The 27343-nt window shown below is 40.4% G+C and overlaps 1 protein-coding gene and 1 non-coding gene across 2 annotated transcripts in view; one reads left to right on the forward strand and one right to left on the reverse strand.

Moving 5' to 3' along the window:
• The window catches only part of BICD1 (BICD cargo adaptor 1), a 243646-nt gene that overhangs the window by 91361 nt on the left and 124942 nt on the right, over window positions 1-27343 (reverse strand). The window lies entirely within an intron of this gene.
• Window positions 4648-4719, forward strand: TRNAC-GCA (transfer RNA cysteine (anticodon GCA)). Its single transcript has one exon. It is a non-coding gene; the product is annotated as a tRNA-Cys (tRNA).

Genomic DNA, 27343 nt, shown 5'->3' on the forward strand with positions numbered 1-27343 from the left:
CAATCTATTAACATAGATTGTTTATGTATGACATGGCTATAGGGCCATGACCTTGAAGGGGAAATGACTGACTGCACAGAAATAACATAAATAGAAATGGCCTCTGTGCTCAGCTGAGGAAATCTGTATCTATCATTGTTAAAAGTTGAAACCAATTTGTGAAAAGCAATAGAGGATCCTAATAGAATATGACTATATGAAAAGGAATGCACAAATAAATGGGAGAAAGATAACATTCTTACTACTCTGCCTAACAAGTTATGAGATATGTGCTTTGGTACAGGCAACAGTATACAATCTTTATTTATACTTTAGAATTCTCTTCTCCACTCTTATTTCTTTAAGCCAGAAGTAAAGATGGAAGGGTGTATCCCTGAAGCAAACTTCTGACATAGCCTGAAAACTTCCCTAGCAAAACCTCTTCAAAACTAAGGAAGGGCCCTGTAGTTCTTCATCAACAAAAGAACCAATGAAATAAAGGTAGAAGTCTTAGTTTATAGTTACTGGTTTTTTTTTTCCTCTTTTAACCAAGATACCTGCTTGGTTAAAAGCAACAAAAACTTCACTCTTACTGTGAACAATTAGAAAACTAAACAAAACACATTAAACAGCTGTTTTCAGACACCGAACAAGAGGCCTGTAAGACTGACCTCCGGAAGAAGGGAAACAGAGGAGATGAGTGCTATTAACATCCTGGAGGCAATTCAGGGACTGCAGATGTAGGGAGGGGGACCCTAGAGAGCCTAGAGGCCCCGCTGAGGTGAGGAGTTCAGAGCTCAGGAAGCTGAGGTGGAAGGAAGCTGCAGGGTAGAATTCCGGAAAGGACTGACAAAGAGAAAGACCTCCAGAAATCTGTGTGCTTCCTGTGTTCTTCCTGGGTTGGAAGCAAAACATGATGCACAATTCTACAATTACAAGGAAACATAGGACAAGTTGCCAGAGTCCAGGGGCTAAAATATGATGAACAATTTCACATTGGTAGTATTTTTTTACTTTTCTTAATTATATTTGTAGTTCTTTGACAATCACTTAACCATTTAATTTCTTAATACATTTTTATTGCAACATGTCAACAAATGTTTATTGATTCTGTATGATTTGTGGGCAAGAAAGTATAATAAACAGGTAACCATTCACTCATTCATTTCTTCTATTAGTTCAACAAATACTTATTAAACAAATATACTATGCAAAAAATTGTGTAGGTTCTGAGATTAAGAAAAACACTGGGCATTTCTCTATCTCAAAGAGTTTGTAATTTAGTTGGGAAATGTGTTTAGTGCTAATAATAGTTAACATTTATTTAATCCTGGTATGCAGGTACTAGTCTTAATTCTACGAACTTTCTATGTAATACGGAGTAGAAAATGGCAACCCATTCCAGTACTCTTGCCTGAAAAATTCCATAGACAGAGAAGCCTGGCAGGCTACAGTCCAGGGGGTCGCAAAAAGTTGGACACGACTGAGCATGCACTCTGTATGTAATAATTTACTAACTCCTCACAACATTATGTGGTAGGTATTATTATTATTATTCCAACTTGATAAACAAATAAATTGAGGCACAGAGAGTTTACATAATTTGCTTAAACATTCTGGAGGTGGCAGGGCCAAGATTTTTAGATTCCAGAACAGATGCTATTAAACACTATTGTATGATGCTTAAAAATGAACTATTCAAAGAGAATTTATTGGTACTGGGGGTGTCTATCATATGCAAATCAGTCTGCGAGGTAGTGAATTTATATATGTACAGCATAATCCCGAGTTTTAGGAAATCTATAGTCCACACATGACTACTATTAAAACAATTATTATGGGTTAATATCTGGAAAATATCCATAATATATCACATGACTCCTGCAGGAAAAGATGTATTATGAGTCTCAAACAATTTGTTTATGCCTTAACTTTCATTTCAGTTCAGTTCAGTCACTCAGTTGTGTCTGACTGTCCGACTCTTTGTGACCCCACAAACGGTAGCACGCAAGGCCTCCCTGTCCATCACCAACTCCTGCAGTTCACCCAAACCCATGTCCACTGAGTCAGTGATGCCATCCAACCATCTCATCCTCTGTCATCCCCTTCTCCTCCTGCCCTCAATCTTTCCCAGCCAGCATCAGGGTCTTTTCAAATGAGTCAGCTCTTCGCATCAGGTGGCCAAAGTATTGGAGTTTCAGCTTCAACATCAGTCCTTCCAATGAACACCCAGGACTATTAACTTTAGGAGCACTTTATTGTCAGATGAGAACTGGCTCTATAATTGGGTTAAAAATAATTACTTAGCAAATGTTAAAAATATTTAGCAAAGTCTTTTAATTAATAATGATTGAAAATATGTACATATTCTTTTCTAGAACATTTTTTATTATTTTAAAATATTCATCAATTGTGAAATAAATGTTTCTTTGGTGCTGTTTGGTGTTTCACTGTCCAAGTTTCCCAGGCCCGCCATAACTAACTGCAGAAAGTTTGCTAGCTTAAACAATAGAATTTATTGTCTCACAGTTCTAGATCCAGAAGTCTGAAATTGAGGGGTGGGGAGGGCTGCACTCCTTCTGCAGGCACTAGAGGAGAATCCTTCCTTGAGTTTTCCAGCATCGTGTGGCCCCCAGCATTCTTTGCCTTGGTCAGCAGAACTGTGATTTCTGCCTCTGTCTTCACATGGCTTCTTCCCTGGGTCTCTGTCTGTCTTCTCCTTATCTGTCTCTTATAAGACACTTGTCATTGGATATAAGGCACACTTTAATCCAGGATGATCTCATGTCAAGATCTTTACAGTAATTGCATTTGCAAAGACACTTATTACAAATAAAGTTATAGTCTGAGGTACTAGAGGTTAGCATGTGTTGAGCTGTAATTCTGTCAACTATACCCACCTTAGCTATTATTTTTTGCTGTTTTGCTAACTGAGGATAGTAGGAAGATAAAGGGAATATGGCCAGGACATCAGGGAGAGACTTGTTAGTAACAAGAATAGAGGCGAGGGAGATGAATGAGTAGAAAAAGCAGATAGAAATAGAAGACACAAGTAACAGCACAGCCAAGGAGTTCATGACTCTCCTCTCCTTAGGCCTGGATATAGACACAAGACATCAAGGACAGGCGGGCAGAAAAGGAGACAAGTTTAAGAGAAAGACAAAAAAAAATGTGAAGGTAATGGGGAAGGTTTGGGGACAGTGTTCAAGGATTTTTGGTAATGAGCTACATTCATGCTTCTATAAAAGGACATTTTTAGGTGAAGCACATACACAGAGAAGGAGAAAAAATCTTGCTGTCTAATCCATGACTTACCCTGGGGTCACATTACTAATAGTCCGTATATTACTGGTTCTCGCCTCTATCAGCTACTGCAATATCTCTAAATATAAACTCATCTCATCCTTATAATTATTTCTGGGAGTCTCCTTTAGCTGTCCTCCTGGAATCAGAAACATGTTAGCCATTTCCTTCCTCTCCAGTTCTGGCCCTGTCCCGCAATGTCCACTGCGGGGCTTCCACTGCCTCCAGCTGGCAGGAAGGGGCATTACTGCTGCTTTGAACGATCCTGGTAAGCCCATCTTGCCATGTTCCACCAGGCCTTGCTGCCCGATTATGCTGGGTACACCTGACACCAACGCTACTTAGGTGGTTGAATTGCTTCCAGAGACCAACACCATGGAGATGGTGGAATCCTCTAGGTATCACAAGTGCACTGCTCCTGAAAATGCAAAGCTTCACCGAACCCTATGAAAACATGAAGATACTTCTTTCCCTCTAGTACAACCCTTTTCACTTGGTTTTATAGCAATACTGCTTGTGTCGTAGTGGCCAAGAGACTTTTACTTGGTGTCTCATCATCTCCATACCCTCTACCTACAACATCACACATAAATACAGACAGACAGCAGTTAGAATCAACAAACATCTGAGCAGGAGGACACATCTGAGTAACAAACCCTTAACTAGAATTGCCCTCTGACAATGGATGAATTTCTGGGTCAAGAGAAGAAAACAGCAAACAGCAAGGCCATAAAACACAGAAATAAATGATTACTATCTACACCAGGTAGATCTAGACCTACTCTAGACCTTTGTACAAAGTTTGGATGAGTTCCCTAGGACAGGGAACACAGGTGAACAATAAATATTTGTTAAGTGAATCCATGATACAGAGGAATCGATCTGTGGAAAACATGTCCTTGGGTCCCCCGAGGTAATACAGTCATCATTTACAGTCCCTAGCCTCTGAGAACGCTCCTTCCTGCACCCGTGGTAATACTCGCTTGTGCTGCTCACTTGCTCAGTCGTGCTCTGTGTGACCCTATGGACTGTAGCCCACCGGGCTCCTCTATCCATGGGATTCTCCAGGCAAGACTACTGGAGTGGGGACCTCCTTCAGGGAATCTTCCAGACCCAGGGATCGAACTGGCATCTGTCTTCTGCATTGTCAGCCGGGTTATTTACCACTAACGCCATCTGGGAAGCCCAAGACTTACTTACATTTCATCCTTTATTCCCTAGCCCAGCCAGGAAGTTGTGATAGTTTGAATTGGAGATCTATTTGCCTAAAAAGCTATTTTGATTGAAACAGAAAGTCAAATAAGGGAAGGGTAATCATACTAACTTGCAGGTATTCAAGCAGTATAAATTTTATTTATTTGGGCTTCCCTAGTGGCTCAGATGGTAAAGCGTCTGTCTGCAATGCAGGAGACCCAGGTTCGATCCCTGGGTTGGGAAGATACCCTGGAGAAGGAAATGGCAGCCCACTCCAGTATTCTTGCCTGGAAAATCCCATGGACTGTGGAGCCTGGTAGGTTACCGTCCATGGGGTCACAAAGAGTCAGACATGGCTGAGTGACTGCACTTTAGTCATAGTAACTTGCAGGTATTCAAGCAGTATAAATTTTATTTAAGACCTTTGGGCAAAGCCAGTAAATGCACAGGCTTAAATCACTGAGGGAAAGCAGCTGCTGCTCACCCACACAACAAGCTGTCCCAGGAATCTGGAAACGTTTACACAGAAATTCAATCTAGAAAAGTAACCGGTGGCATTCAGAGGAACAGCAGACAGTAATATGATCGAGAGCAGTGTTTTCAGCTTGTGGCCTGTGACCTAGCAATGGTTTGTGATATCAATTTAGAGGTTGATTTCACATTTTAAAGAAAGGAGAGAATGAGGTAAAGTAGGATAGAATAGAAGAGATGATATCAGCATGCACTGTAGAAAACAGTAAGCATTATTTCATGGATTTGCTTTGGAAATATGTAAGTATATACACGTGTATACCTGTACCTGAACGTGTACACCTGCATATGTACACATGTGAGGAGTAATGCAAAATGCGTTGTTTATTGTGGGTTATGTAAGAAATGTTTGCAAGGCACCAGTGCAGTGCACATCCCATCTAGAATGGTGATGCCACTCAGTTCCAAATGGTTCTTCCTGTAACTTAGATTTCCAAGAAAAGCCAGAAATCTGCATCTTTGTGAAATGCCATGATTTTTAAATGATGACAACTAATAAACAAAACAGAGGTGCAGCACAATATGTGTGTTGAAGACAGCCCACCCATGCTCCATGCTAGACTATTACTGTTACAAACTTCCTCTGCAGAAAGAGATGCTATGGGTCACTTTCTTGTTTACAAATATTTAATGCCCTTTCCTCTGAGCCTCTTCTTTGTGGAAGATCACACAATGCTCTCACTGATGTTAATCAGGGCCACACAATTTGCTTGGGCCAGTGGAATGTGAGGAAGTGAAGTACATGTCATCTCTAAGCAGAAGCTTTAGGAGCTTGTGTGTGATCCACTGCATTGCCACCTCTTTTTTTAACTCTGTCTGGAGGCCAGCAATGACACAACTAGGGGCTGTCCCTTCCTAAGCTACCATAATGACTGGCATGTGGAGCAGAGCCACCGACCATCAGAAAAAGACATGTGGCAAGAGCAAGAATTAAATCTTGCTGTTTTAAGCCACTGAGATTCTCAAGTTTTATGTTATCGTAGGCTGCTGCTGCTGCTGCTGCTAAGTCGCTTCAGTTGTGTCCGACTCTATGCGACTCCATAGACAGCAGCCCACCAGGCTCCTCCGTCCCTGGGATTCTCTAGGCAAGAATACTGGAGTGGGTTGCCATTTGCTTCTTCACGTTGTAGGATAATTCAGCTTTAATTCACTGATATGATGATTTATATAAACATTTCATAATCAACTTTATTAAATAGTGCTTCTAAAGATCTTTTATTAATAATATCTTACTTCTAACATAATAGCCTACCAAATGACCAACAGACATACTAAAAGAACTCTGGTTTTATTAGTCATCAGGAAATTGCTCATTAAAATCATGGTACACTACCACTGTACACTCACTATGACTAAAATGAAAAAGAAAGAAAATACCAAGCACTGGTGAAGATGTGATATAACCAAGCTCTCACTTCCTAGGCATGTACAATCACTCTGGAAAATTGTTTGGCAATCTCTACTAAAGCTGAACAGGCATACTCTGCTGGAGTACTACTACCAGGCACGTAACTGACAGAAACGTACATATACATGTTCCAAAATACACAAACAAAGATGTTCATAGCAGTCTTATTCCTCAATTGCATGCTCATGTTCTCAGTCGTGTCTGACGTTTTGTGACGCCATGGACTGTAGCCCACCAGGTGCCTCTGCTCATGGGATTCTCCAGGCAAGAATACTGGAACAGGTTGCCATTTCCTATTCCAGGGGACCTTCCTGACCCAGGGATCTAACTCGCATCTTTTGAGTCTCCTATATTTCCAGGCGGGTTCTTTCCCAGCTGAATTGCCAAATATCTCAACTCAAATGTCAGTTGACAATGGAAAAATAAATTGATATATTCATATAATGAGATATATGCATATATATATGTATAATTGATATACAATGTATGTCATATACAAAGTTGCTATGAACTTTGTTGTGTACATCTCCTGACTCAAAAGTGCAGTTTTCTAGGGTATAGACCTAGGATTTGGAGAAGGAAATGGCAACCCACTCCAGTGTTCTTGCCTAGAGAATCCCAAGGATGGGCGAGCCTCATGGGCTGCTGTCTATGGGGTCGCACAGAGTCAGACACGACTGAAGCGACTTAGCAGCAGCAGCAGCAGCAGCAGACCCAAGATTGGAATTGCTAGGTCTTAGGATCTATACAGCTTTAGTTTTACTAGATAAGACCCACCAGGTTTTCAAGGCTGTTGTACTAAATTGCTTGCCCACCCTTAATGATCCTGAGGGTCCCAACTTCACTTACATTTGGTGTTATCCATACCTTATTTATACCCTGGTGCAGCTTTGAAGAGACAGAGAGGCTCAACCAAATGCTACACAAATGTGTATGATCATTGGATCTACACTAATACAAGTAATATATTTCATATTCCAGAATAAATAAAATAACTTTATATAATTGTATATATTTCTACTTCCCTAACACAATACCTGATCTTTTCTCCATAGCTGGGACATTTCCAGAAAATTTACATTTCTAATTTTAGTGATGCTTAGAAAAAGGTTTATATCATTAAAAAGAAATTATTGAATGCATATTTGTGCTTTGTGGTGAACTGCACAAAATAATTAGGTACTTGAATTTTGTTAATATCCAAGGAATCAAATTATCATTGAATGAATCTGTTAGTTCCAGTGTTTCTTTTTTTTTTTTTACATTTTTATTGGCATATAGCTGATTCAATATGTTGTGTTAGTGTATGCTGTACAGCAAAGTGAATCAGCTATACATATACATATATCCAATCTTTTTTAAGATTCTTTTCCCATATAGGTCATTACAGAGTATTAAGAGTTCCCTTGCTACACCGGTCCTTATTAGTTATCTATTTCACACACAGTAGTGTATATATGTCAATCCTAATCTAATTTATCCTTCTTCCCTTTCCCCAATGATAACTGTAACTTTGTTTTTTACATCTGTGACTCTATTCCTCTTTTGTAAATAAGTTTATTTGTACCTTTCTTTAAGAATCCACATATAAGTGATATCATATGACATTTGTCTTTCTCTGACTTACTTCACTGAGTAAGACAGTCTCTGCTGCTGCTGCTAAGTCGCTTCAGTCGAGTCTGACTCTGTGCGACCTCATAGACGGCAGCCCACCAGGCTCCCCCGTCCCTGGGATTCTCCAGGCAAGAACACTGGAGTGGGTTGCCATTTCCTTCTCCAATGCATGAAAGTGAAAAGTGAAAGTGAAGTCACTCAGTCGTGTCCAATTCTTAGCGACCCCATGGACTGCAGCCTACCAGGCTCCTCCATCCATGAGATTTTCCAGGCAAGAGTGCTGGCTGCTGCTGCTGCTAAGTCGCTTCAGTTGTGTCCGACTCTGTGCAACTGGAGTGGGGTGAATATAGTCTCTAGATGCATTCATATTGCTGCAATGACATTAGGTAAGTAAGTAAGTAAAGTCACTCAGTCGTGTCAGACTCTTTGTGACCCTGTGGACTGCAGCCCACCAGGTTCCTCAGTCCATGGGATTCTCCAGGCAAGAATACTGGACTGGGTTGCCATTTCCTTCTCCAGGGGATCTTCCCAACCCAGGGCTCGAACCCTGGTCTCCCACATTGGAGGCAGATGCTTTAACCTCTGAGCCACCAGGGAAGCCCTTATTTCGTTCTTTTTCAAGAAAGCCAATGTTTCACTTGAGTCACTCAGTCATATCTGATTCTTTGAGACCCCATGGATAGTCCACGGAATTCTCCAGAAAAGAATACTGGAGTGGGTAGCCTTTCCCTTCTCCAGGGGATCTTCCCAATCCAAAGATCGAAGCCAGGTCTCCCACATTGCAGGAGGATTCTTTACCAGCTGAGCCACCAGGGAAGCCCAAGAATACTGGAGTGGGTAACCTATCCCTTCTCCAGTGGATATTCCTGACCCAGAGATCGAACCAGGGTCTCCTGCATTGCAGGTGGCTTTTTTACCAGCTGAGCTACCAGGAAAGCCCTCTTTTTCATGAGAGCCAATGTTTCTTATCTCATGTAATCTCATAAATTCCTTTTTACAGACAAGAAACAGATGATAAAAGAAGTGACAGAGCCAGTTGGTGGCCGGGTCAGAATTCAAAGTCATGTCTGTCTGATTACAAAATACCTTTATCTTTATGAATCATCGCTGCCTCTTTTCATAATTTTGTTTCTGAGCTATTATTTTCCAAGTCTTTCAAAACAAAGACACATTGTGGTTTTTATTTTTGTTTATCATTTGGCAAAAGAGAAATCCTGTTGGGCTTAAAATTTGAAGCCCAAGGAAATTGAATAAATCCCTGCTCTATTACTTTCTTGTGAATGGCCTTTGGCAAGTGAGTGAATCTCCTTAAACTGCAGGTTACTCATGTGATGAAACATGAGGATAACAATCATATGTACATCAGAGGATTAAATCAGAGAAATAATCGTAAATCTTTGGCATAGTACTTCATACATAGTAGGTGTTCAATATATGCTAGCTAACTACTAATAACACTACACACATGCCAACATTTACTAAGGGTAACAGTTAGAACTGGACATGGAACAATAGACTGGTTCCAAATAGGAAAAGGAGTACGTCAAGGCTGTATATTGTCACCCTGCTTATTTACTTCTGTGCAGAGTACATCATGAGAAACGCTGGACTGGAAGAAACACAAGCTGGAATCAAGATTGCCGGGAGAAATATCAATAACCTCAGATATGCAGATGACACCACCCTTATGGCAGAAAGTGAAGAGGAGCTAAAAAGCCTCCTGATTAAAGTGAAAGAGGAGAGTGAAAAAGTTGGCTTAAAGCTCAACATTCAGAAAACAAAGATCATGGCATCTGGTCCCATCACTTCATGGGAAATAGATGGGGAAACAGTAGAAACAGCGTCAGACTTTATTTTTCTGGGCTCCAAAATCACTGCAGATGGTGACTGCAGCCATGAAATTAAAAGACGCTTACTCCTTGGAAGAAAAGTTATGACCAACCTAGATAGTATATTCAAAAGCAGAGACATTACTTTGCCGACTAAAGTCCGTCTAGTCAAGGCTATGGTTTTTTCAGTGGTCATGTATGGATGTGAGAGTTGGACTGTGAAGAAGGCTGATTGCCTAAAAACTGATGCTTTTGAACTGTGGTGTTGGAGAAGGCTCTTGAGAGTCCCTTGGACTGCAAGGAGATCCAACCAATCCATTCTGAAGGAGATCAACCCTGGGATTTCTTTGGAAGGAATGATGCTAAAGCTGAAGCTCCAGTACTTTGGCCACCTCATGAGAAGAGTTGACTCATTGGAAAAAACTCTGATGCTGGGAGGGATTGGGGGCAGGAGGAGAAGGGGATGACCGAGGATGAGATGGCTGGACGGCATCATGGACTCGATGGACATGAGTCTGAGTGAACTCCAGGAGATGGTGATGAACAGGGAGGCCTGGCATGCTGCGATTCATGGGGTTGCAAAGAGTCGGACACGACTGAGCGACTGAACTGAACTGAACGCTATAAAGACAGGGAAGCCTGGCGTGCTGCAGTTTATGGGGTCACAAAAAATCAGACATGACTTTGCAACTGAACAATAGTAACAACACTATAAGAGCCCTGGCTTTTTACTACTGATCTTTGCCTTCTTTTATATACAGCAAAGCATCTGGCACAGAGCAGCAAGCCAGGGAAATTGTGATTGGGTGTCAGGGATGTGCTATGCAGGATGACATTTAGTTGAAGTTAGAAACAGACAGCTTTGTTAACGTCTCCATTTTACCCCAGGGAGATGAATTTCAGACTTCTGAACTACAGATCTATAAGAATGTACTTTTTAATCCACAAAGTTCATGGTAATTTGTCACAACAAACTAATAGAAGTGGTTACTTCTGTAGAGTGCGGCTGGAGGTTGGGCAGTGTGAAGAAAGATTTCATGTTTATGTCATTCCACTTTAGTTAAGTATTTTGACATGTATATATAACTTTTAAAATACATAACAACAATGAAGGGTTGAGTTAACTGGCACTTCGAGAACTGTATTTCCCTTTATAGCAGCAATAACTTGAAAGAAAATTTTCTATTATAGACAGAAATAATGAGGTAAACATAAGAAAAAATTTAAAGAGGGGAAATTTTGTACGGGTGCTAATAAACTCAAAGAGACGAGAAACTGAGTTTGCAATTTCACCCTTACAAATTACACAAGGTGACGTAAACATACTTAGAGTATGTCTGTGTGTAATAAAGATTAAAATAACACAATTTTTAAAAGTAGGTGGATTGGGAACTCATGTACACCCGTGGCGGATTCATGTTGATGTATGGCAAAACCACTACAGTACTGTAAAGTAAAATAAAGTAAAATAAAAAATAAAAAAAGTAGGTGGAATACCTAGTGAAAGGCAAAAACAAAACAAGATTAGAGTTTCCTTTCTCATCCCTGAGTATTCAATAGGTTTGCATCATTGCTCTACAGTTTCACTGTCTCTTAAAATTAACCAAGTGATAAATATGCACTGCTAGTTGCACAGTGTTTTCTAGACAGTCATTTCGTGTGTGTGTGTGTGTGTGTGTGTGCGTGTACACGTATGTGCTCTCAGTCGTGTCTGACTCTATGCAAACTCATGGACTCCTCATGAGTCCATGGGCTCCTCCTCCTCCCATCAGGCGCCCCAGTCCATGGAATTTTCCAAGCAAGAATACTGGAGCGGGTTGCCACTTTCTACTCCAGGGGATCTTCCTGACCCAAGGATCAAACTGATGTCTCTTGAGTCTCCTGCACTGGCAAGTGGATTCTTTACCAATGAGAAGTCAGACAGTCATCCTATTATATCACAATGCAATAATAATAAAAAAAATCTAACCCATGCCATTGATATTGTTCTAATTGTTCACTATGTATTGCATTTTATCTTCATAATACCCTACTACGGTAGGCACTATTATCATGCCTATTTCTTTGAGGTACAAAGAAGTTACCTGCCCCAAATCCAAATAGCTAATAAATGATGACTCCCAGATTTGAATAGTAAGAGGAAAATTGCAGAGTGTACAGTATTGCCTGTACTTAACCAGTCCATCCTGAAGGAGATCAGCCCTGGGGTTTCTTTGGAAGGACTGATGCTGAAGCTGAAACTCCAGTACTTTGGCCACCTCATGCGAAGAGTTGACTCATTGGAAAAGACTTTGATGCTGGGAGGGATTGGGGGCAGGAGGAGAAGGGGACGACAGAGGATGAGATGGATGGATGGCATCACTGCCTCTATGGACGTGAGTTTGAGTAAACTCCGGGAGTTGGTGGTGGACAGGGAGGCCTGGTGTGCTGCGATTCATGGGGCCGCAAAGAGTCGGACACGACTGAGCAACTGAACTGAACTGAATATAGTCAGGAAAGTCTGACTCAATGTGTACTTTGTGATTAATATAGCGTAGGAAAAGCTTTAGTTTTAGTGGTACTTTAAGCATCACAGATCTAAGGCTGTGGAATTAACATAACGATAAGCTTTTTAGTATTTTCCGTTAAAATAGTTTAGCGTCTCTTTCATACAGGTTCTCCCAACAATCCTTCTTGTGTCTCCTATTTCAAGGGGTGGATCAGTAAACTAAAATGGACTGGTATACCAACATTTATTATTAACTCCCATTTTTGTCCTTTTCAAGTCTCTATCGTAGGACCCATGCTTCAATATTCCTGGAACCCAACCTAGTGCTGCAACACAATCACTTGCAAATGACTGGTATTATCACCTCACATAGGAAGATATTTGTGCATAAAAATAAACAGAACAAAATAATGGAAAAACTTCATTTCAATGCTGCCAATTAAACAAATAAAATTTAAAATATGAGAGAGCAAACAAACTCATCCTCAGGTCCCTGTACCCCTTAGTGATCTCTAAGAAAACAGTCCCAAACACATAGCATTTTAACTTAGACTCCATTTGAATGTTGTCAGGGACAACTATATTCCCTCCCTCTCCAGCCATAATGATCTGTATCATTTTCCTCTGTGAAAATCAAACCAGAAAGTCTCTTCTCTCTTGTTTTAACTCTAGATGAGAGAGGAAGAGAGAATAGGAAAGACACACTCACAGACAAATAAATAAACAACTTTAGATTTATATTTTGAGTGAACTCCAGGAGTTGATGATGGACAGGGAGGCCTGGCGTGCTGTGATTCATGGGGTTGCAAAGTGTCAGACATGACTGAGCAACTGAACTGAACGGAACTGAACTGAACCATAATACAGGATCAATTACACCATTTGAAAGATCACGCACAAGAATATATTTTGTTTTCAAGAGATACTCGTACATATCAGGCTTCCTGCCAGACCCACTTTTTCATCCCAGGTCACCAGGAAGTTTGCTTGTTTAAATCTTTTTTTTATTGGCCAGCTGTTACCATACTTTTTGGGCTTCCCTTGTGGCTCAACTGGTAAGGAATCCGCCTGCAATGCAAGAGACCTGGGTTCGATCCCTGGGCTGGGAAGATCCCCTGGAAAAGGGAATGGCAATCCACTCTAGTATTCTTGCCTGGAGAACTCCATGGACAGAGGAGCCTGGCGGGCTACAGTCCATGGGGTCACAAAGAGCCAGACATGACGGAGTGACCCTACCTATGTGAGGTTATTCTCCCTAGAAAATAGTACTGAGTAACATACTGGCACCTCAGTTTCCCAGTTCCCCCTTCCCCCTACCCACATCATCTTCACCCTATCCTAACTTGGAGTTCTTGAAATCTGTACAAGAATCTTTGGTTTTCATTTTAAGATTTGCATTTTCATGCATATCAGGAAAGCAGATTTCAGCTGCTCAAGGACTTCACTTTTGCAATTACCCCTTCTACCTCTCTTCTCCAATTTATCCTTCTTTAAGGTTTTTCAGTTAACACACATCTCCCATTAAAATAAACCACCACCACAGAAAGAAATAGTAACCAAGAAAGCAAAATAATAACATCCCCATCCCTCTGCTGCCTTTCATGCCAAAATCCTCAGTTAAATTTGCTTATACCTGATATCTCCATTTCTTTGCATTCTCTCTATGGCCCACTGTAATTAGGCCTTGACTCCCTCTACTCCAGGGAAATCTCTTGCCAAGGTCATTGGCCACCTCCATCCTCCCAATCTAATGATCAGTTCTTAGTTTCATCTTATTTGCACAGTTCTTTATTTTCTCCTTTTGGAAGCGCATTTATCTCTAGGATTTAGTCTCCTTTGATGACTCCTTGTTTTCTTCACTGACTTCTGTATATTGGAGTGTCTGAGGTCTGATTGTCGGATGTCTTCTCTTGTCACTTCATCGGTGATCACATCTGGGCCCATGGCCTGGATTATCTGCCTCACTTGGATATCTAATAGGCATCTCAAAACCTAATGTGATCAAAACAGAACTCCTGATGTCACCACACCCCAACACACCAACCCAGTCCCTCCATGAAGATTTCTCATTTTATAATGTGACATTATATTTGCTGTCCATCTCACCCACACAAATTTCATGAGAACAAGGATGTTGTCTTGTTTCTTGTCTTGTCTTGTCTTCAGGGCCTAGACCAGTATCTGGCAACTAAAACCTGTTCAATAAATATTTGATGAATGCAGTATAGTGGGAGTAAGAAAGTAAAAACAATAAGCACGTGAAAAACTACAAGTTTCAGTTCAGTCGCTCAGTTGTGTCCACCTTCTTGTGACCCCATGGAATGCAGCATGCCAGGCTTCCCTGTCCTGCACTAAGTCCTGGAGCTTGCTCAGACTCATGTCCATTTAGTCAGTGATGCCATCCAACTATTTCATCCTCTGTCATCCCCTTCTCTTCCTGCCTTCTATCTTTCCCAGCATCAAGGTCTTTTCCAATGAGTCAGTTCTTCACATCAGGTGACCAAAGTATTAGAGCTTCAGCTTCAGCATTAGTTCTTCCAGTGAATATTCAGGACTGATTTCCTTAAGACTGACTGGTTTGATCTTCCAGTCCAAGGACTCTCAAAAGTTTTCTCCAACAACACAGTTCAAAATTATTAATTCTTTGGCACTCAGCTTTCTCTACAGTCCAACTCTCACACCCATACATGACTATTGGAAAAACCATAACCTTGACTAGACAGACCTTTGTTGGCAAAGTAATGGCCCTGCTTTTTAATATGCTATTTAATATTTATTTAATATACAAATATCAAATAAATATAAAATGTTTTCCTAGTAGTTCTTCCTAATCAGTAGAAAAGTGGATTTTAAAAAAGGGTTTAGTAGAAATCTGCCATATAAATATAGTGGTATTTCTGAAGGTAAAAATAATAAATTTTCCTCTTTAAAGACTAATCTCTCCCATCCTTCTCCTAGTTATCCCAAGAAGGAGAACAAATAACTGAACTGAAAGGCCATTCAAGTGTACCTAGACTCAAAGGTATTAATTGCCTTATTTACCAGTGGGCAGTTGCTTTTCAATCTAAATGTTCTTTCTACACTAAAATGGAAAAGTCAAGTTAGGCAGCAGTTCATAAATTTTCCATTTAGTAGAGAAAGAAATGGAAGCAATGTTGGCTGCTCCTTGGATATCTGGATATCTTTATTTTAAGACTAAAGTGATTACCAGGTCCATTTCCAGCTCTGGAATTTGAAATTAGACTATCTCAGAAAATTTAACCAAAATCAGGGCTTTGTGATATTCTTTAAATAATCGTTAAACTTAGCAGGACCAGGTTAAAGTTAAGCACTTTTTTGTCTACTGCAGTTCATGTTTCTTGATTTAAAAATGCCAATGGACACTTTTTCTCTCCAAATCTCAATTTTGCTTCAACACAATACTCAATCTTTTTTTTTTTAAATTTTATTTATTTATTTGGCTGCTCTGGGTCTTAGTTGTAGCATGTGGGATCTAGCTCCCTGACCAGGGATCAAACCTGGGCCCCCTGCACTGGGAGCTCAGAGTCTTAGCCACTGGATCACTAGGGAAGTCCCAATACTCAATCTTTAAAATGCCAAGTTGTGATTTCATCCTTTTTTCTTAAACTGTTTATTGGAAACTTAACTACTCCAAACATTTTCTCTATCTTCTTTAATCCTCAAAGTAGCCCTATTTAGCAATATTATGCTCATCTAACAAATTAAGAAACTGAGACAGCAAGAAGTAAATAACTTGCTCAGGGCCATGATTAAAACCCATGTCTGACCAAGATCCCATACATTAACCATTATAGCATACAGCCTCTTTTGCTTTCTTTGCACCTGCTCATGGTTTGGATACTATCACTTTTATTATTATTATTACCACTTATAACTTCTGCTTTAAATGTTTTGAGGCCATTACAGTAAAATATGTGTACATAACAAGGCAGTTAAAACAGGAAATTTTGGGGGAAAAAAAGCAGCAGCAAATATCCTTGAGAAGCATGACCAGTCTATGGCCATACCACCATGAATGCACCCAATCTTGTCTGTCTCAGAAGCTAAGCAGTCAGGCCAGGTTAGCATTTGGATGGGAGAAGCATGACTATTAGGACTTCCCTGGTGGCTCAGACGGTAAAGCATCTGTCTACAATGTGGGAGACCCAGCTTCGATCCCTGGGTTGGGAAGATCCCCTGGAGAAGGAAATAAATGGCAGTCCACTCCAGTACTATTTACTGGAAAATCCCATGGACAGAGGAGCCTGGTAGGCTACAGTCCATGGGGTCACAAAGAGTCGGACATGACTGAGCGACTTCACTTCACTTCAGCATGACTATAAACACTGACATGATGGAGATATTGGGACTGAGAACTGAAACCCTTGTTGTCAATATGGCTTAGTTGTTTGTTCCAGGGAAACTGCTCAGGGCAGGTAAGATTATGGAAAATCCATTGATCTTAGACAAAAGACTGCTCACCTTACCAAATAGTGATATCTTGACCAGATCTCAAATACTCATTTTAATTGAGCTTTAAACAGAGTGAGTTCTTTGTTTCCCAGATAAGTAAAAAAGGAAATACAACAGAGTCATAACAGTTCTAGTTATTTGGTTTAACAAAATACCATTGGTTTATCAAGAGAAATATATTTCTTCACCATTATTTTTTGTCCCTATTTTGAAGATAAAGAAATGAAGTTTAGAAAGATTATGAGATTTAGATAAGGTTCCACTGAAAGTAAGTGGTGGGGTCTCATTCTGAACTCAACTCTTATCTGACTTCTGAGTCTCTATGTTTAAACATTACATCATACTGCTGATAAGTGTTTACAGCTTTCTAACACTTTATATCAAGAGAAGGCTAAAATTTAAGACAAAATTGTGGGAATTGGCAGGTTGCATGTCACTTGGGCTGTGACCTTTGAATATCTGTCAGCTGAATTTCTGATGGGAATAGAATAAAAAGTAGGCCACTGATGATAACTCTCTCTGATGACTGCCTTTGTTGACTAGTTTATGTTGCAGACTGAAGGGGGATAAAAGCAGGTGGCAAAGCTGACATTCCATTAAAAATGATGAAAAGCCTGTTGTGATGATTTGACTTGATGTAAGAGTCATCTTATTTGCATAAGGGGGAAGGGTGAAGAGAGTCACAGGGTGAAATGGTCCTAAAGACTTCTGTCAGAATGATTATCCATTAGCAGAAAAAGAGAGGAGATTGGAAAGTTCTATGAGTAGATATTACTAGCTTTCTATTTCAAATATGAAAGAATCTTAGCACTGATTTGTGCAATTTCTGGTTGTGAATATGATTTTGTGTCCATATTTCATTTTAGAGAATGTATATGAAATCAATGATTTTAATTTTGCAACAGTTGATGAAGGATAATTCTTCTTACCTGGAGACAACTGAACTAATGTTTAAAGTCACTCCTAGAAAAAAATATTAAATCAGCACAGGAAAAAAAAAAAGCAGGAGAGCCTAAGCTGGTCTTACAAATCAAGCATACAAGTATACTGATAATCTAAAAACTGAACCTGACCATTTCAGTTCAGTCGTGTCCGACTCTCTGCGACCTCGTGAATCGCAGCACGCCAGGCCTCCCTGTCTATCACCAACTCCCGGAGTTCACTCAGACTCACATCCATTGAGTCGCTGATGCCATCCAGCCATCTCATCCTCTGTCGCCCCCTTCTCCTCTTGCCCCCAATCTCTCCCAGCATCAGAGTCTTTTCCAATGAGTCAACTCTTCGCATGAGGTGGCCAAAGTACTGGAGTTTCAGCTTTAGCATCATTCCTTCCAAAGAACACCCAGGACTGATCTCCTTTAGAATGGACTGGTTGGATCTCCTTGCAGTCCAAGGGACCCTCAAGAGTCTTCTCCAACACCCCAGTTCAAAAGCATCAATTCTTCAGCACTCAGCTTTCTTCACAGTCCAACTCTCACATCCATACATGACCACTGAAAAAACCATAGTCTTGACTAGACGGACCTTTATTGGCAAAGTAATGTCTCTGCTTTTGAATATGTTATCTAGGTTGGTCATAACGTTTCTTCCAAGGAGTAAGCCTCTTTTAATTTTATGGCTGCAGTCACCATCTGCAGTGATTTTGGAGCCCCCAAATATAAAGTCTGACACTGTTTCCTTGTTTCCCCATCTATTTCCAAAGAAGTGATGGGACCAGATGCCATGATCTTCGTTTTCTGAATGTTGAGCTTTAAGCCAACTTTTTCACTCTCCTCTTTCACTTACATCAAGAGGCTTTTTAGTTCCTCTTCACTTTCTGCCATAAGGGTGGTGTCATCTGCATATGTGAGGTTATTGATATTTCTCCCAGCAATCTTGATTCCAGCTTGTGTTTCTTCTAGTCCAGCGTTTCTCGTGATGTACTCTGCATAGAAGTTAAATAAGCAGGGTGACAATATACAGCCTTAATGTACTCCTTTTCCTATTTGGAACCAGTCTATTGTTCCATGTCCAGTTCTAACTGTTGCTTCCTGACCTGCATATAGGTTTCTCAAGAGGCAGGTCAGGTGGTCTGCTATTTCCATCTCTCTCAGAATTTTCCACAGTTTATTGTGATCCACACAGTCAAAGGCTTTGGCATAGTCAATAAAGCAGAAATAGATGTTTTTCCGGAACTCTCTTGCTTTTTCCATGATCCAGCAGATGTTGGCAATTTGATCTCTGATTCCTCTGCCTTTTCTAAAACCAACTTGAACATCTGGAAGTTCACAGTTCACATATTGCTGAAGCCTGGCTTGGAGAATTTTGGAGAATCACACTTACTAGCGTGTGAGATGAGTGCAATTGTGTGGTAGTTTGAGCATTCTTTGGCATTGCCTTTCTTTGGGATTGGAAGGAAAACTGACCTTTTCCAGTCCTGCGGCCACTGCTGAGTTTTCCAAATGTGCTGGCATATTGAGTGCAGCACTTTCACAGCATCATCTTTCAGGATTTGAAATAGCTCAACTGGAATTCCATCAGCTCCACTAAGCTTTGTTCAGATTGATACTTTCTAAGGATCACCTGACCATTTAACATGAAATAAAAATGAAATGGCCACCAAAATAACTGAAATATTAAAAAGAAAGGGAGAGAGAAACAGTACCAGTAATCTTTAACATATTGTTACATGGCAATCATTACAAAGTGAATCTCTGGCATAAAAGTAGGTAGAGAGAATAACAGAATATGATAGAAATAAGACAAAATAGGCCAGAAATAGGATAGATAGGTAGACAGGATATAAGAACACAATACAGTGACGATAGAGTACTGTAGGAGTTCTTTTAGAAAATAAAAGTGTCTTTTGAAACAGGAATCAATTTTAATTAAAGGAAAATCATGAAGAAACTCATTCAGGCCAAAAAGAATGCTTTATTTATTCATAAACCTGATAAGAAACCCTTAGGCTAGTGAATATTTAGGTCACAGGAAGCTAATCAAGTCCTACTGCTGATGAATCAGGCTGGGGAAAATAAGATTAAATTTGATTATTGATTATACTTTTATATTTTCCTGAGATTGAAACTTATCAGAAATGGAAATCCTTAACCCCAGCCTTAGCACATTCTTTGGTACTACCCTTCCTGGGGATTGGGATGAGGACCATTTCCAGTCTTGTGGCCAGTGCTGAGTCTTCCAGATTTGCTGACATAATGAATGAAAAACCTTGATGGCATCATCCTTTAGGGATTTGAATAATTCTTCTGGAATTTCATCACATCCACTAGCTTTATTAACAACTGTGCTTCTTAAGGCCCACTTGACTTTGCGCTCCAGAATGTCTGGCTCTGGGTGACTAACCACACCATCACAGTAATCTGGATTGCTGAGAACTTTTTGATACAGTTCTTCTAAACCCAGTCCAAAGTGGGTTTAGAAAAGTTAGAGAAACTAGAGATCAAATTGCCAATATTCAGTGGATTATAGAGAAAGCAAGGGAATTTCAGAAAAACATCTATCTCTGTTTCACTTACTATGCTAAAGCCTTTGACTGTGTAGATCATGACAAACTGTGGAAAGCTCTTAGAGAGATGGGAATACCAGACCATCTTATTTGTCTCCTGAGAAACCTGTATGTGGGTCAAGAAGCAATAGTAGAACCCTGTATGGAACAACTGATTGGTTTAAGATCGAAAAAGGAGTGACAGGGCTGTCTGCTGTCACCCTGTTTGTTAAACCTATATGCTGAGCACATCATGAGAAATGCCGGGCTGGATGAGTTATAAGCCGGAATCAAGGTAGGAGGAGACACATCAACAACCTCAGATATGTGGATGATATGACTCTAATGGCAGAAAGCAAAGAGGAACTAAAGAGCCTCTTGATGAGGGTGAAGAAGGAAAGTAAAACAGCCGGCTTGAGACTACATACTGAAAAGACTGAAGATCATGCAATCTAGTCGCATGGCATGTAGAAGGGAAAAGGTGGACATAGTGACAGGTTTCCTCTTCTTGGGCTCCAAAATCACTGCAGATGGTGACTGCAGCCATGAAATCAGAAGACATTTACTTCTTGGCAGGAAAGCTATGACAAACCTAGACAGTGTGTGCAAAACCAGAGACATACTCTGCCGGCAAAGATCCATGTAGTCAAGGCTATGGTCTTCCAAGTGGTCACACACAGTTGTGAGAACTGAACCATTAACAAAAGCAGAATGCCAAAGAATTGATACCTTAGAACTGTGGTGCTAGAGAAGACTCTTGAAAGTCTCCTGGGCAGCAAGGAGATCAAACAAGTCAATAATAAGGGAGATCAGTCCTGAATATTCACTGGAAGGACTGATGCTAAAGCTGAAGTTCCAGTATTTTGGTCATCTGATGTGAATATAGGACTCATTGGAAAAGTCCCAATGATGCTGGGAAAGACTGAGGGCAGGAGAAGAGGGGGGTGGTCAAAGAATGAGATGGCTGGATGGCATCACTGATGGAATGAACATGAAGTTGGGCAAACTCCAGGAAATGGTGAGGGAAAGGGAGGTCTGGCATGCTGTAGTCCATGTGGTCACAAAGAGTCAGAAATGACTGGGCAACGGAATAACAACAACGACCCCAGGACTAGCACTTAACTCTAAAACAAAATATAATGCTTTTAACTTCAATGAATCACAGCCTTGTCATGGTGAAGGTATTTGCATAACTCAATGAACCTATGAGTCATACCATGCAGGGCCACCAAAAACAGACGGGTCACAGTGGAGAGTTCTGACAAAACATGGTCCACTGGAGGAGGGAATGGCAAACCACTCCCGTATTCTTGCCATGAGAACCCCATTAACAGTATGAAAAGGCGAAAAGATATGACACTGGAAAATGAGCACCCAGGTCACAAAGTGTCCAAAATGCTGCTGGGGAAGAGTGGAAGGGAATTACTAATAGCTCCAGAAAGAACAAAGTAAGTGGGCCAAAGTGGAAATGACACTCAGTTGTGGATGTGTCTGGTGGTGAAACTAAAGTCTGATGCAGTAAATACAATATTGCATAGAAACCTGGAATCATATGTGCATGAATCAAGATAAATTGGACATGGTCAATCAGGAGATGTCAAGAGTGAACATTGACATCTTAGGAATTAGTGAACTAAAATGGATGGAAATGGGTGAATTTCACTCAGATGACTATATTTCATTCATAATTCATCTGGATTTCATTCAAATGACCACTGTGGCAAGAATTCCTTAGAAGAAACAGAGTAGTCCCTAGGTTCAACAAAAGAATCCAAAATGCAGTACCTTGAGTGCAATCTCAAAAATGACAGAATGATCTTGGTTTTCTTCCAAGGTAAACATTCTTTATCACAGTAATCCAACTCTATACCCCAAACACTAATGCCAAAGAAGCTGAAGTTGATTGGGTCTATGAAGACTTATAAGACCTTATAGCTGCTGCTGCTGCTGCTGCTAAGTCATTTCAGTCGTGTCTGACTCTGTGTGACCTCATAGACGGCAGCCCATCAGGCTCCGCCATCCCTGGGATTTTCCAGGCAAGAACACTGGAGTGGGTTGCCATTTCCTTCTCCAATGCATGAAAGTGAAAAGTGAAAGTGAAGTCGTGTCTGACTCTTCCCGACCCCATCGACTGCAGCCTACCAGGCTCCTCTGTCCATGGGATTTTCCAGGCAAGAGTACTGGAGTGGGTGGCCATTGCCTTCTCCAAGACCTTACAGAACTAACATCAAAAAAAGATGTCCTTTTCATCAGAGGTGACTGGAGTGCAAAAGTAGGAGGTCAAGAGATACCTGGAGTAACAGGCAAGTTGGGCATTGGGGTACAAAATGAAGCAGGGCAAAGGCTAACAGCATTTTGCAAGAGAACACATTAGTGATAGCAAATACCTTTTTCCAATAGTACAAGAGACAACTCTATACATGGACATCACCAAATGGTCAATACCAAAATCAGATTTATTACATTCTTTGGAGTCAAGATGGAGAAGCTCTATAGAGTCAGTGAAAACAAAACCTGGAGCTGACTATGGCTCAGATCATGCATTTCTTATTGCAAAATTCAGACTTAAATTGAAATAAGTAGGGAAAACCACTAGGCCATTCAGGTATGACCTAAATCAAATTCCTTAGGATTATACAGTGGAAGTGACAAATAGATTCAAGGGATTAGATCTGGAAGACAGAGTACCTGAAGAATTATGGACAGAGATTTGTAAACTGTACAAGATGCAGTGACCAAAACCAATCCCAAGAAAAAGAAATGTAAGAAAAGAAAATTGGTTGTCTGAGGAGGCTTTATATATATATTAAATATAAATTTATTTATTTTAATCAGATGCTAATAACTTTGCAATATTGTATTGGTTTTGCCATACATCAGCGTGAATCTGCCACAGGTGTACACATGTTCCCCATCTTGAACCCCCCTCCAACCTCCCTCCCTGTACCATCCCTCTGGGTCATCCCAGTGCACCAGCGCCAAGTGTCCAGTATCCTGCATCGAACCTGGACTGGTAATTCATTTCACATATGATAATATACATGTTTCAATGCCATTCTCCCAAATCATCCCACCCTCGCCCTCTCCCTCTGAGTCCAAAAGACTATTCTATACATCTGTGTCTCTTTTGCTGTCTCGCATACAGGGTTATCATTATCATCTTTCTAAATTCCATATATATGTGTTAGTATACTGTATTGGTGTTTTTCCTTCTGGCTTACTTCACTCTGTATAATAGGCTCCAGTTTCATCCACCTCATTAGAACTGATTCAAATGTATTCTTTTTAATGGCTGAATAATATTCCATTGTGTATATGTACCACAGCTTTCTTATCCATTTGTCTGCTAATGGACATCTAGGTTGCTTCCATGTTCTGGCTATTATAAACAGTGCTGCGATGAACATTGGGGTACATGTGTCTCTTTCAATTCTGGTTTCCTCAGTGTGTATGCCCAGCAGTGGGATTGCTGGGTCATAAAGCAGTTCTATTTCCAGTGTTTTAAGGAATCTCCACACTGTTCTCCATAGTGGCTGTACTAGTTTGCATTCCCACCAACAGTGTAAGAGGGTTCCCTTTTCTTCACACCCTCTCCAGCATTTATTGCTTGTAGACTTTTTGACAGCAGCCATTCTGACTGGTGTGAAATGGTACCTCATTGTGGTTTTGATTTCCATTTCTCTGATAATGAGTGATGTTGAGCATCTTTTCATGTGTTTATTAGCCATCCGTATGTCTTCTTTGGAGAAATGTCTGTTTAGTTCTTTGGCCCACTTTTTGATTGGGTCTTTTATTTTTCTGGAATTGAGCCGCAGGAGTTGCTTGTATATTTTTGAGATTAATTCTTTGTCAGTTGCTTCATTTACTATTATTTTCTCCCATTCTAAAGGCTGAGGCTTTATAAATAGCTGAGGAAAGAAGAAAAATGAAAGGTAAAGGAGAAAGGGAAAGATATACCCAACTGAATACTGAGTTCCAGACAATAACAAGAAGAGATAAGAAAGCTTCCTTAAATGAACAATGCAAAGAAACAGAAGAAAACAATAGAAGGGGAAGGCTAAAATCTCTTCAAGAAAATTGGAGATATTAAGGGAACATTTTGTGCAAGGATGGAAATGATAAAGGACAGAAATGGTAAGGATCTAACAGAAGCAGAAGAGATGGCAAGAATACATTGAAGAACTATACAAAAAAGGTCTTAATGACCTGGATATCCACGATGGTATGTTCACTTGCCTAGAGCCAGACATCCTGGAGTGTGAAGTCAAGTGGGTGTTAAGAAGCATTATTATGAACAAAGCTAGTGGAGGTGATGGAATTCCAGCTGAGCTATTCCAAATCTTAAAAGATGATGCTGTGAAAGTGTGGCATTCAATATGAACAAATTTGGAAAACTCAGCAGTGGCCACAGGACTGGAAAAGGTCAGTGTTCATTCCAATCCCAAAGAAGGGCAATGCCAAAGAATGTTCAAACTATAGTACAATTGTGCTTATTTCACACGCTAGTAAGGTTATGCTTCAAGGTAGGCTGCAGCACTATGTAAACTTAGAACTTTCAGATGTACAAGCTGGGTTTAGAAAAGGCAGACGAAGCAGAGATCAAATTGCCAGTATTTGTTGGATCATGAAGAAAGCTGAGCACTGAAGAATTGATGCTTTTGAACTGTGGTGTTGGAGAAGACTCTTGAGAGTCCCTTGGACTGCAAGGAGATCCAACCAATCCATCCTAAAGGTGATCAGTCCTGGGTGTTCATTGGAAGGACTGATGCTGAAGCTGAAACTCTGATACTTTGGCCATCTCATGCGAAGAGTTGACTCATTGGAAAAGACCCTGATGCTGGGAGGGATTGGGGGCAGGAGGAGAAGGGGACGACAGAAGATGAGATGGCTGGATGGTATCACTGACTCAATGGACATGAATTTGGGTAAACTCCGGGAGTTGGTGATGGACAGGGAGGCCTGGTGTACTGCGATTCATGGGGTTGCAACGAGTCAGACACGACTGAGTGGCTGAACTGAACTGAACTGAACTGAAAGACAGCAAGGGAATTCCAGAAAAACACCTACTTCTGCTCCACTGACTATCCTAAAGTCTTTGACTGGATCACAACAAACTGGAAAATTCTTAAAGAGATGGGAATACTAGAGCACTTTACCTGTCTCCTGAAAAACCTGTATGCAGGTCAAGTAGGAAAGTTAAAACTGGACATGAACAACTGGTTCAAAATTGAGAAAGGAGTAAGACAAAGGCTTGCTTATTTAACTTCTATGCATAGTACATCATGTGAAATGCCAGGCTGGATGAATCACAACCTGGAATCAAGATTGCCAGAAGAAATATCAACAACCTCAGATATGCAGATGATACCACTCTAACAGCAGAAAATGAAGAGGAATTAAAGAGCCTATTGATGAAGGTGAAAGAGGAGAGTGAAAAAGCTGGTGTAAAACTCAACATTCAAAAAACTAAGATCATGCATCCACTCCCATAAGTTCATGGCAAATTGAAGGGGAAAAAGTGGAAGCAGTGACAGATTTTCTGCAGCCATGAAATTAAAAGACACTTGCTCCTTGGAAGAAAAACTATGACTAACCTAGACAGGGTTTTAAAAGCAAAGACACCACTTTGCCAACAAAAGTTCATACAGTCAAAGCTATGGTTTTTCCAGAAACCATGTATGGGTGTGAGATATGGACCATAAAGAGGCTGAGCACTGCAGAATTGATGCTTTCAAACTGTAATGCTGGAGAAGACTCTTGAGAGTCCCTTGGGAAGCAAGGAGATCAAACCAGTCAGTCCTAAAGGAAATCAACCCTGAATATTCACTGGAAGGACTGATGCTGAAGCTCCAATACTTTGGCCACCTGAAGAAAAGAGCCAATAACTGGAATAGACCCTGATGCTGGAAAAGACTGAAGGCAAAGGAGAAGGTAGAGGCAGAGGATGAGATGGTTAGACAGCATCATTGACTCAAGGGACATGAATTTGAGCAAATTCTGAGAGATCGTGAAGGACAGAGGAGTCTTGTGTGCTGCAGTCCACGGGGTCATGAAGAACGGGACATGAGTTAGTGACTAGACAACAATAACAAGGAATTTTACTGAATACAATTATTATTGTGCATCTGCTCTATCCAACACGAAATATATTACTAGGCTTCAGTAACATTCTCTGACAATCTTGTTTTTTTTAATGTTTATTTATTTATTTGGGTCACACTGAGTCTTAGTTGAGGCATGTGACTTGTGGGATCTTTAGTTGTGGCTTGTGGGAGCTAGTTTCCTGACCAGGGATTGAACCCGGCTCTCCTGCATTAGGAGCATGGGGTCTGTATCAGGGAAACTTTATCTCCAAAAGCAGCTGGAGCAGAGTACTAAGAAATCAGTTGACTTCAAAAGTATTCTTGTTGAATTCAACCTTATTTTTATATTAAATACATTACTCAATCTCCATGATAACCTCTATGCATTTCAAATGAGAGTATAATACATGGATTCTTAATAGAGAAGAGATCAATCAGCCCCATCTAAGATCACCATTACAATAAACAAAGAAGACCTTGGCATCGAGTCTTTAATTAATAATACTTAGGCTGGAGAGCCAAGTGGTATCCACTGGATGTTTTCCAGAGGGCTCTAATCAGTCTGCGTGCTTAGATGATGTCAGGTAGGTGTTTCCTGTTTTACTTCAGGCAGCTATCTTCAAAGAAGTAGCCCAGGGGGAGAGACATGCCTTCCAGTACTAGAATTAATTACGTATTCATTTTATTCCTCAACATTCTAATAGAGGCTGATTTGCAGAGTGGTGCTCACTAGAATGGTTGTTCTTAAAGGAGAAATTTTGCAGCAAATTAAAATACAGCACAGAATTTTCATTTCTCTTTGCCACAGAGTCTGAAAAATTGTGGTTACATATGATGATCTACATATACACATTGAAAACATTTGCCAACTCAGTAGAATTTCTATCAATCTGAAGCTTAATGGCGGATTTGCCCATTATAATTAGAATTAGGTAGTGACACTGTCTGACCTTGGAG

The sequence above is a fragment of the Budorcas taxicolor genome, chromosome 5 (assembly GCF_023091745.1).
Source record: "Budorcas taxicolor isolate Tak-1 chromosome 5, Takin1.1, whole genome shotgun sequence".
Taxonomy (NCBI): domain Eukaryota; kingdom Metazoa; phylum Chordata; class Mammalia; order Artiodactyla; family Bovidae; genus Budorcas; species Budorcas taxicolor.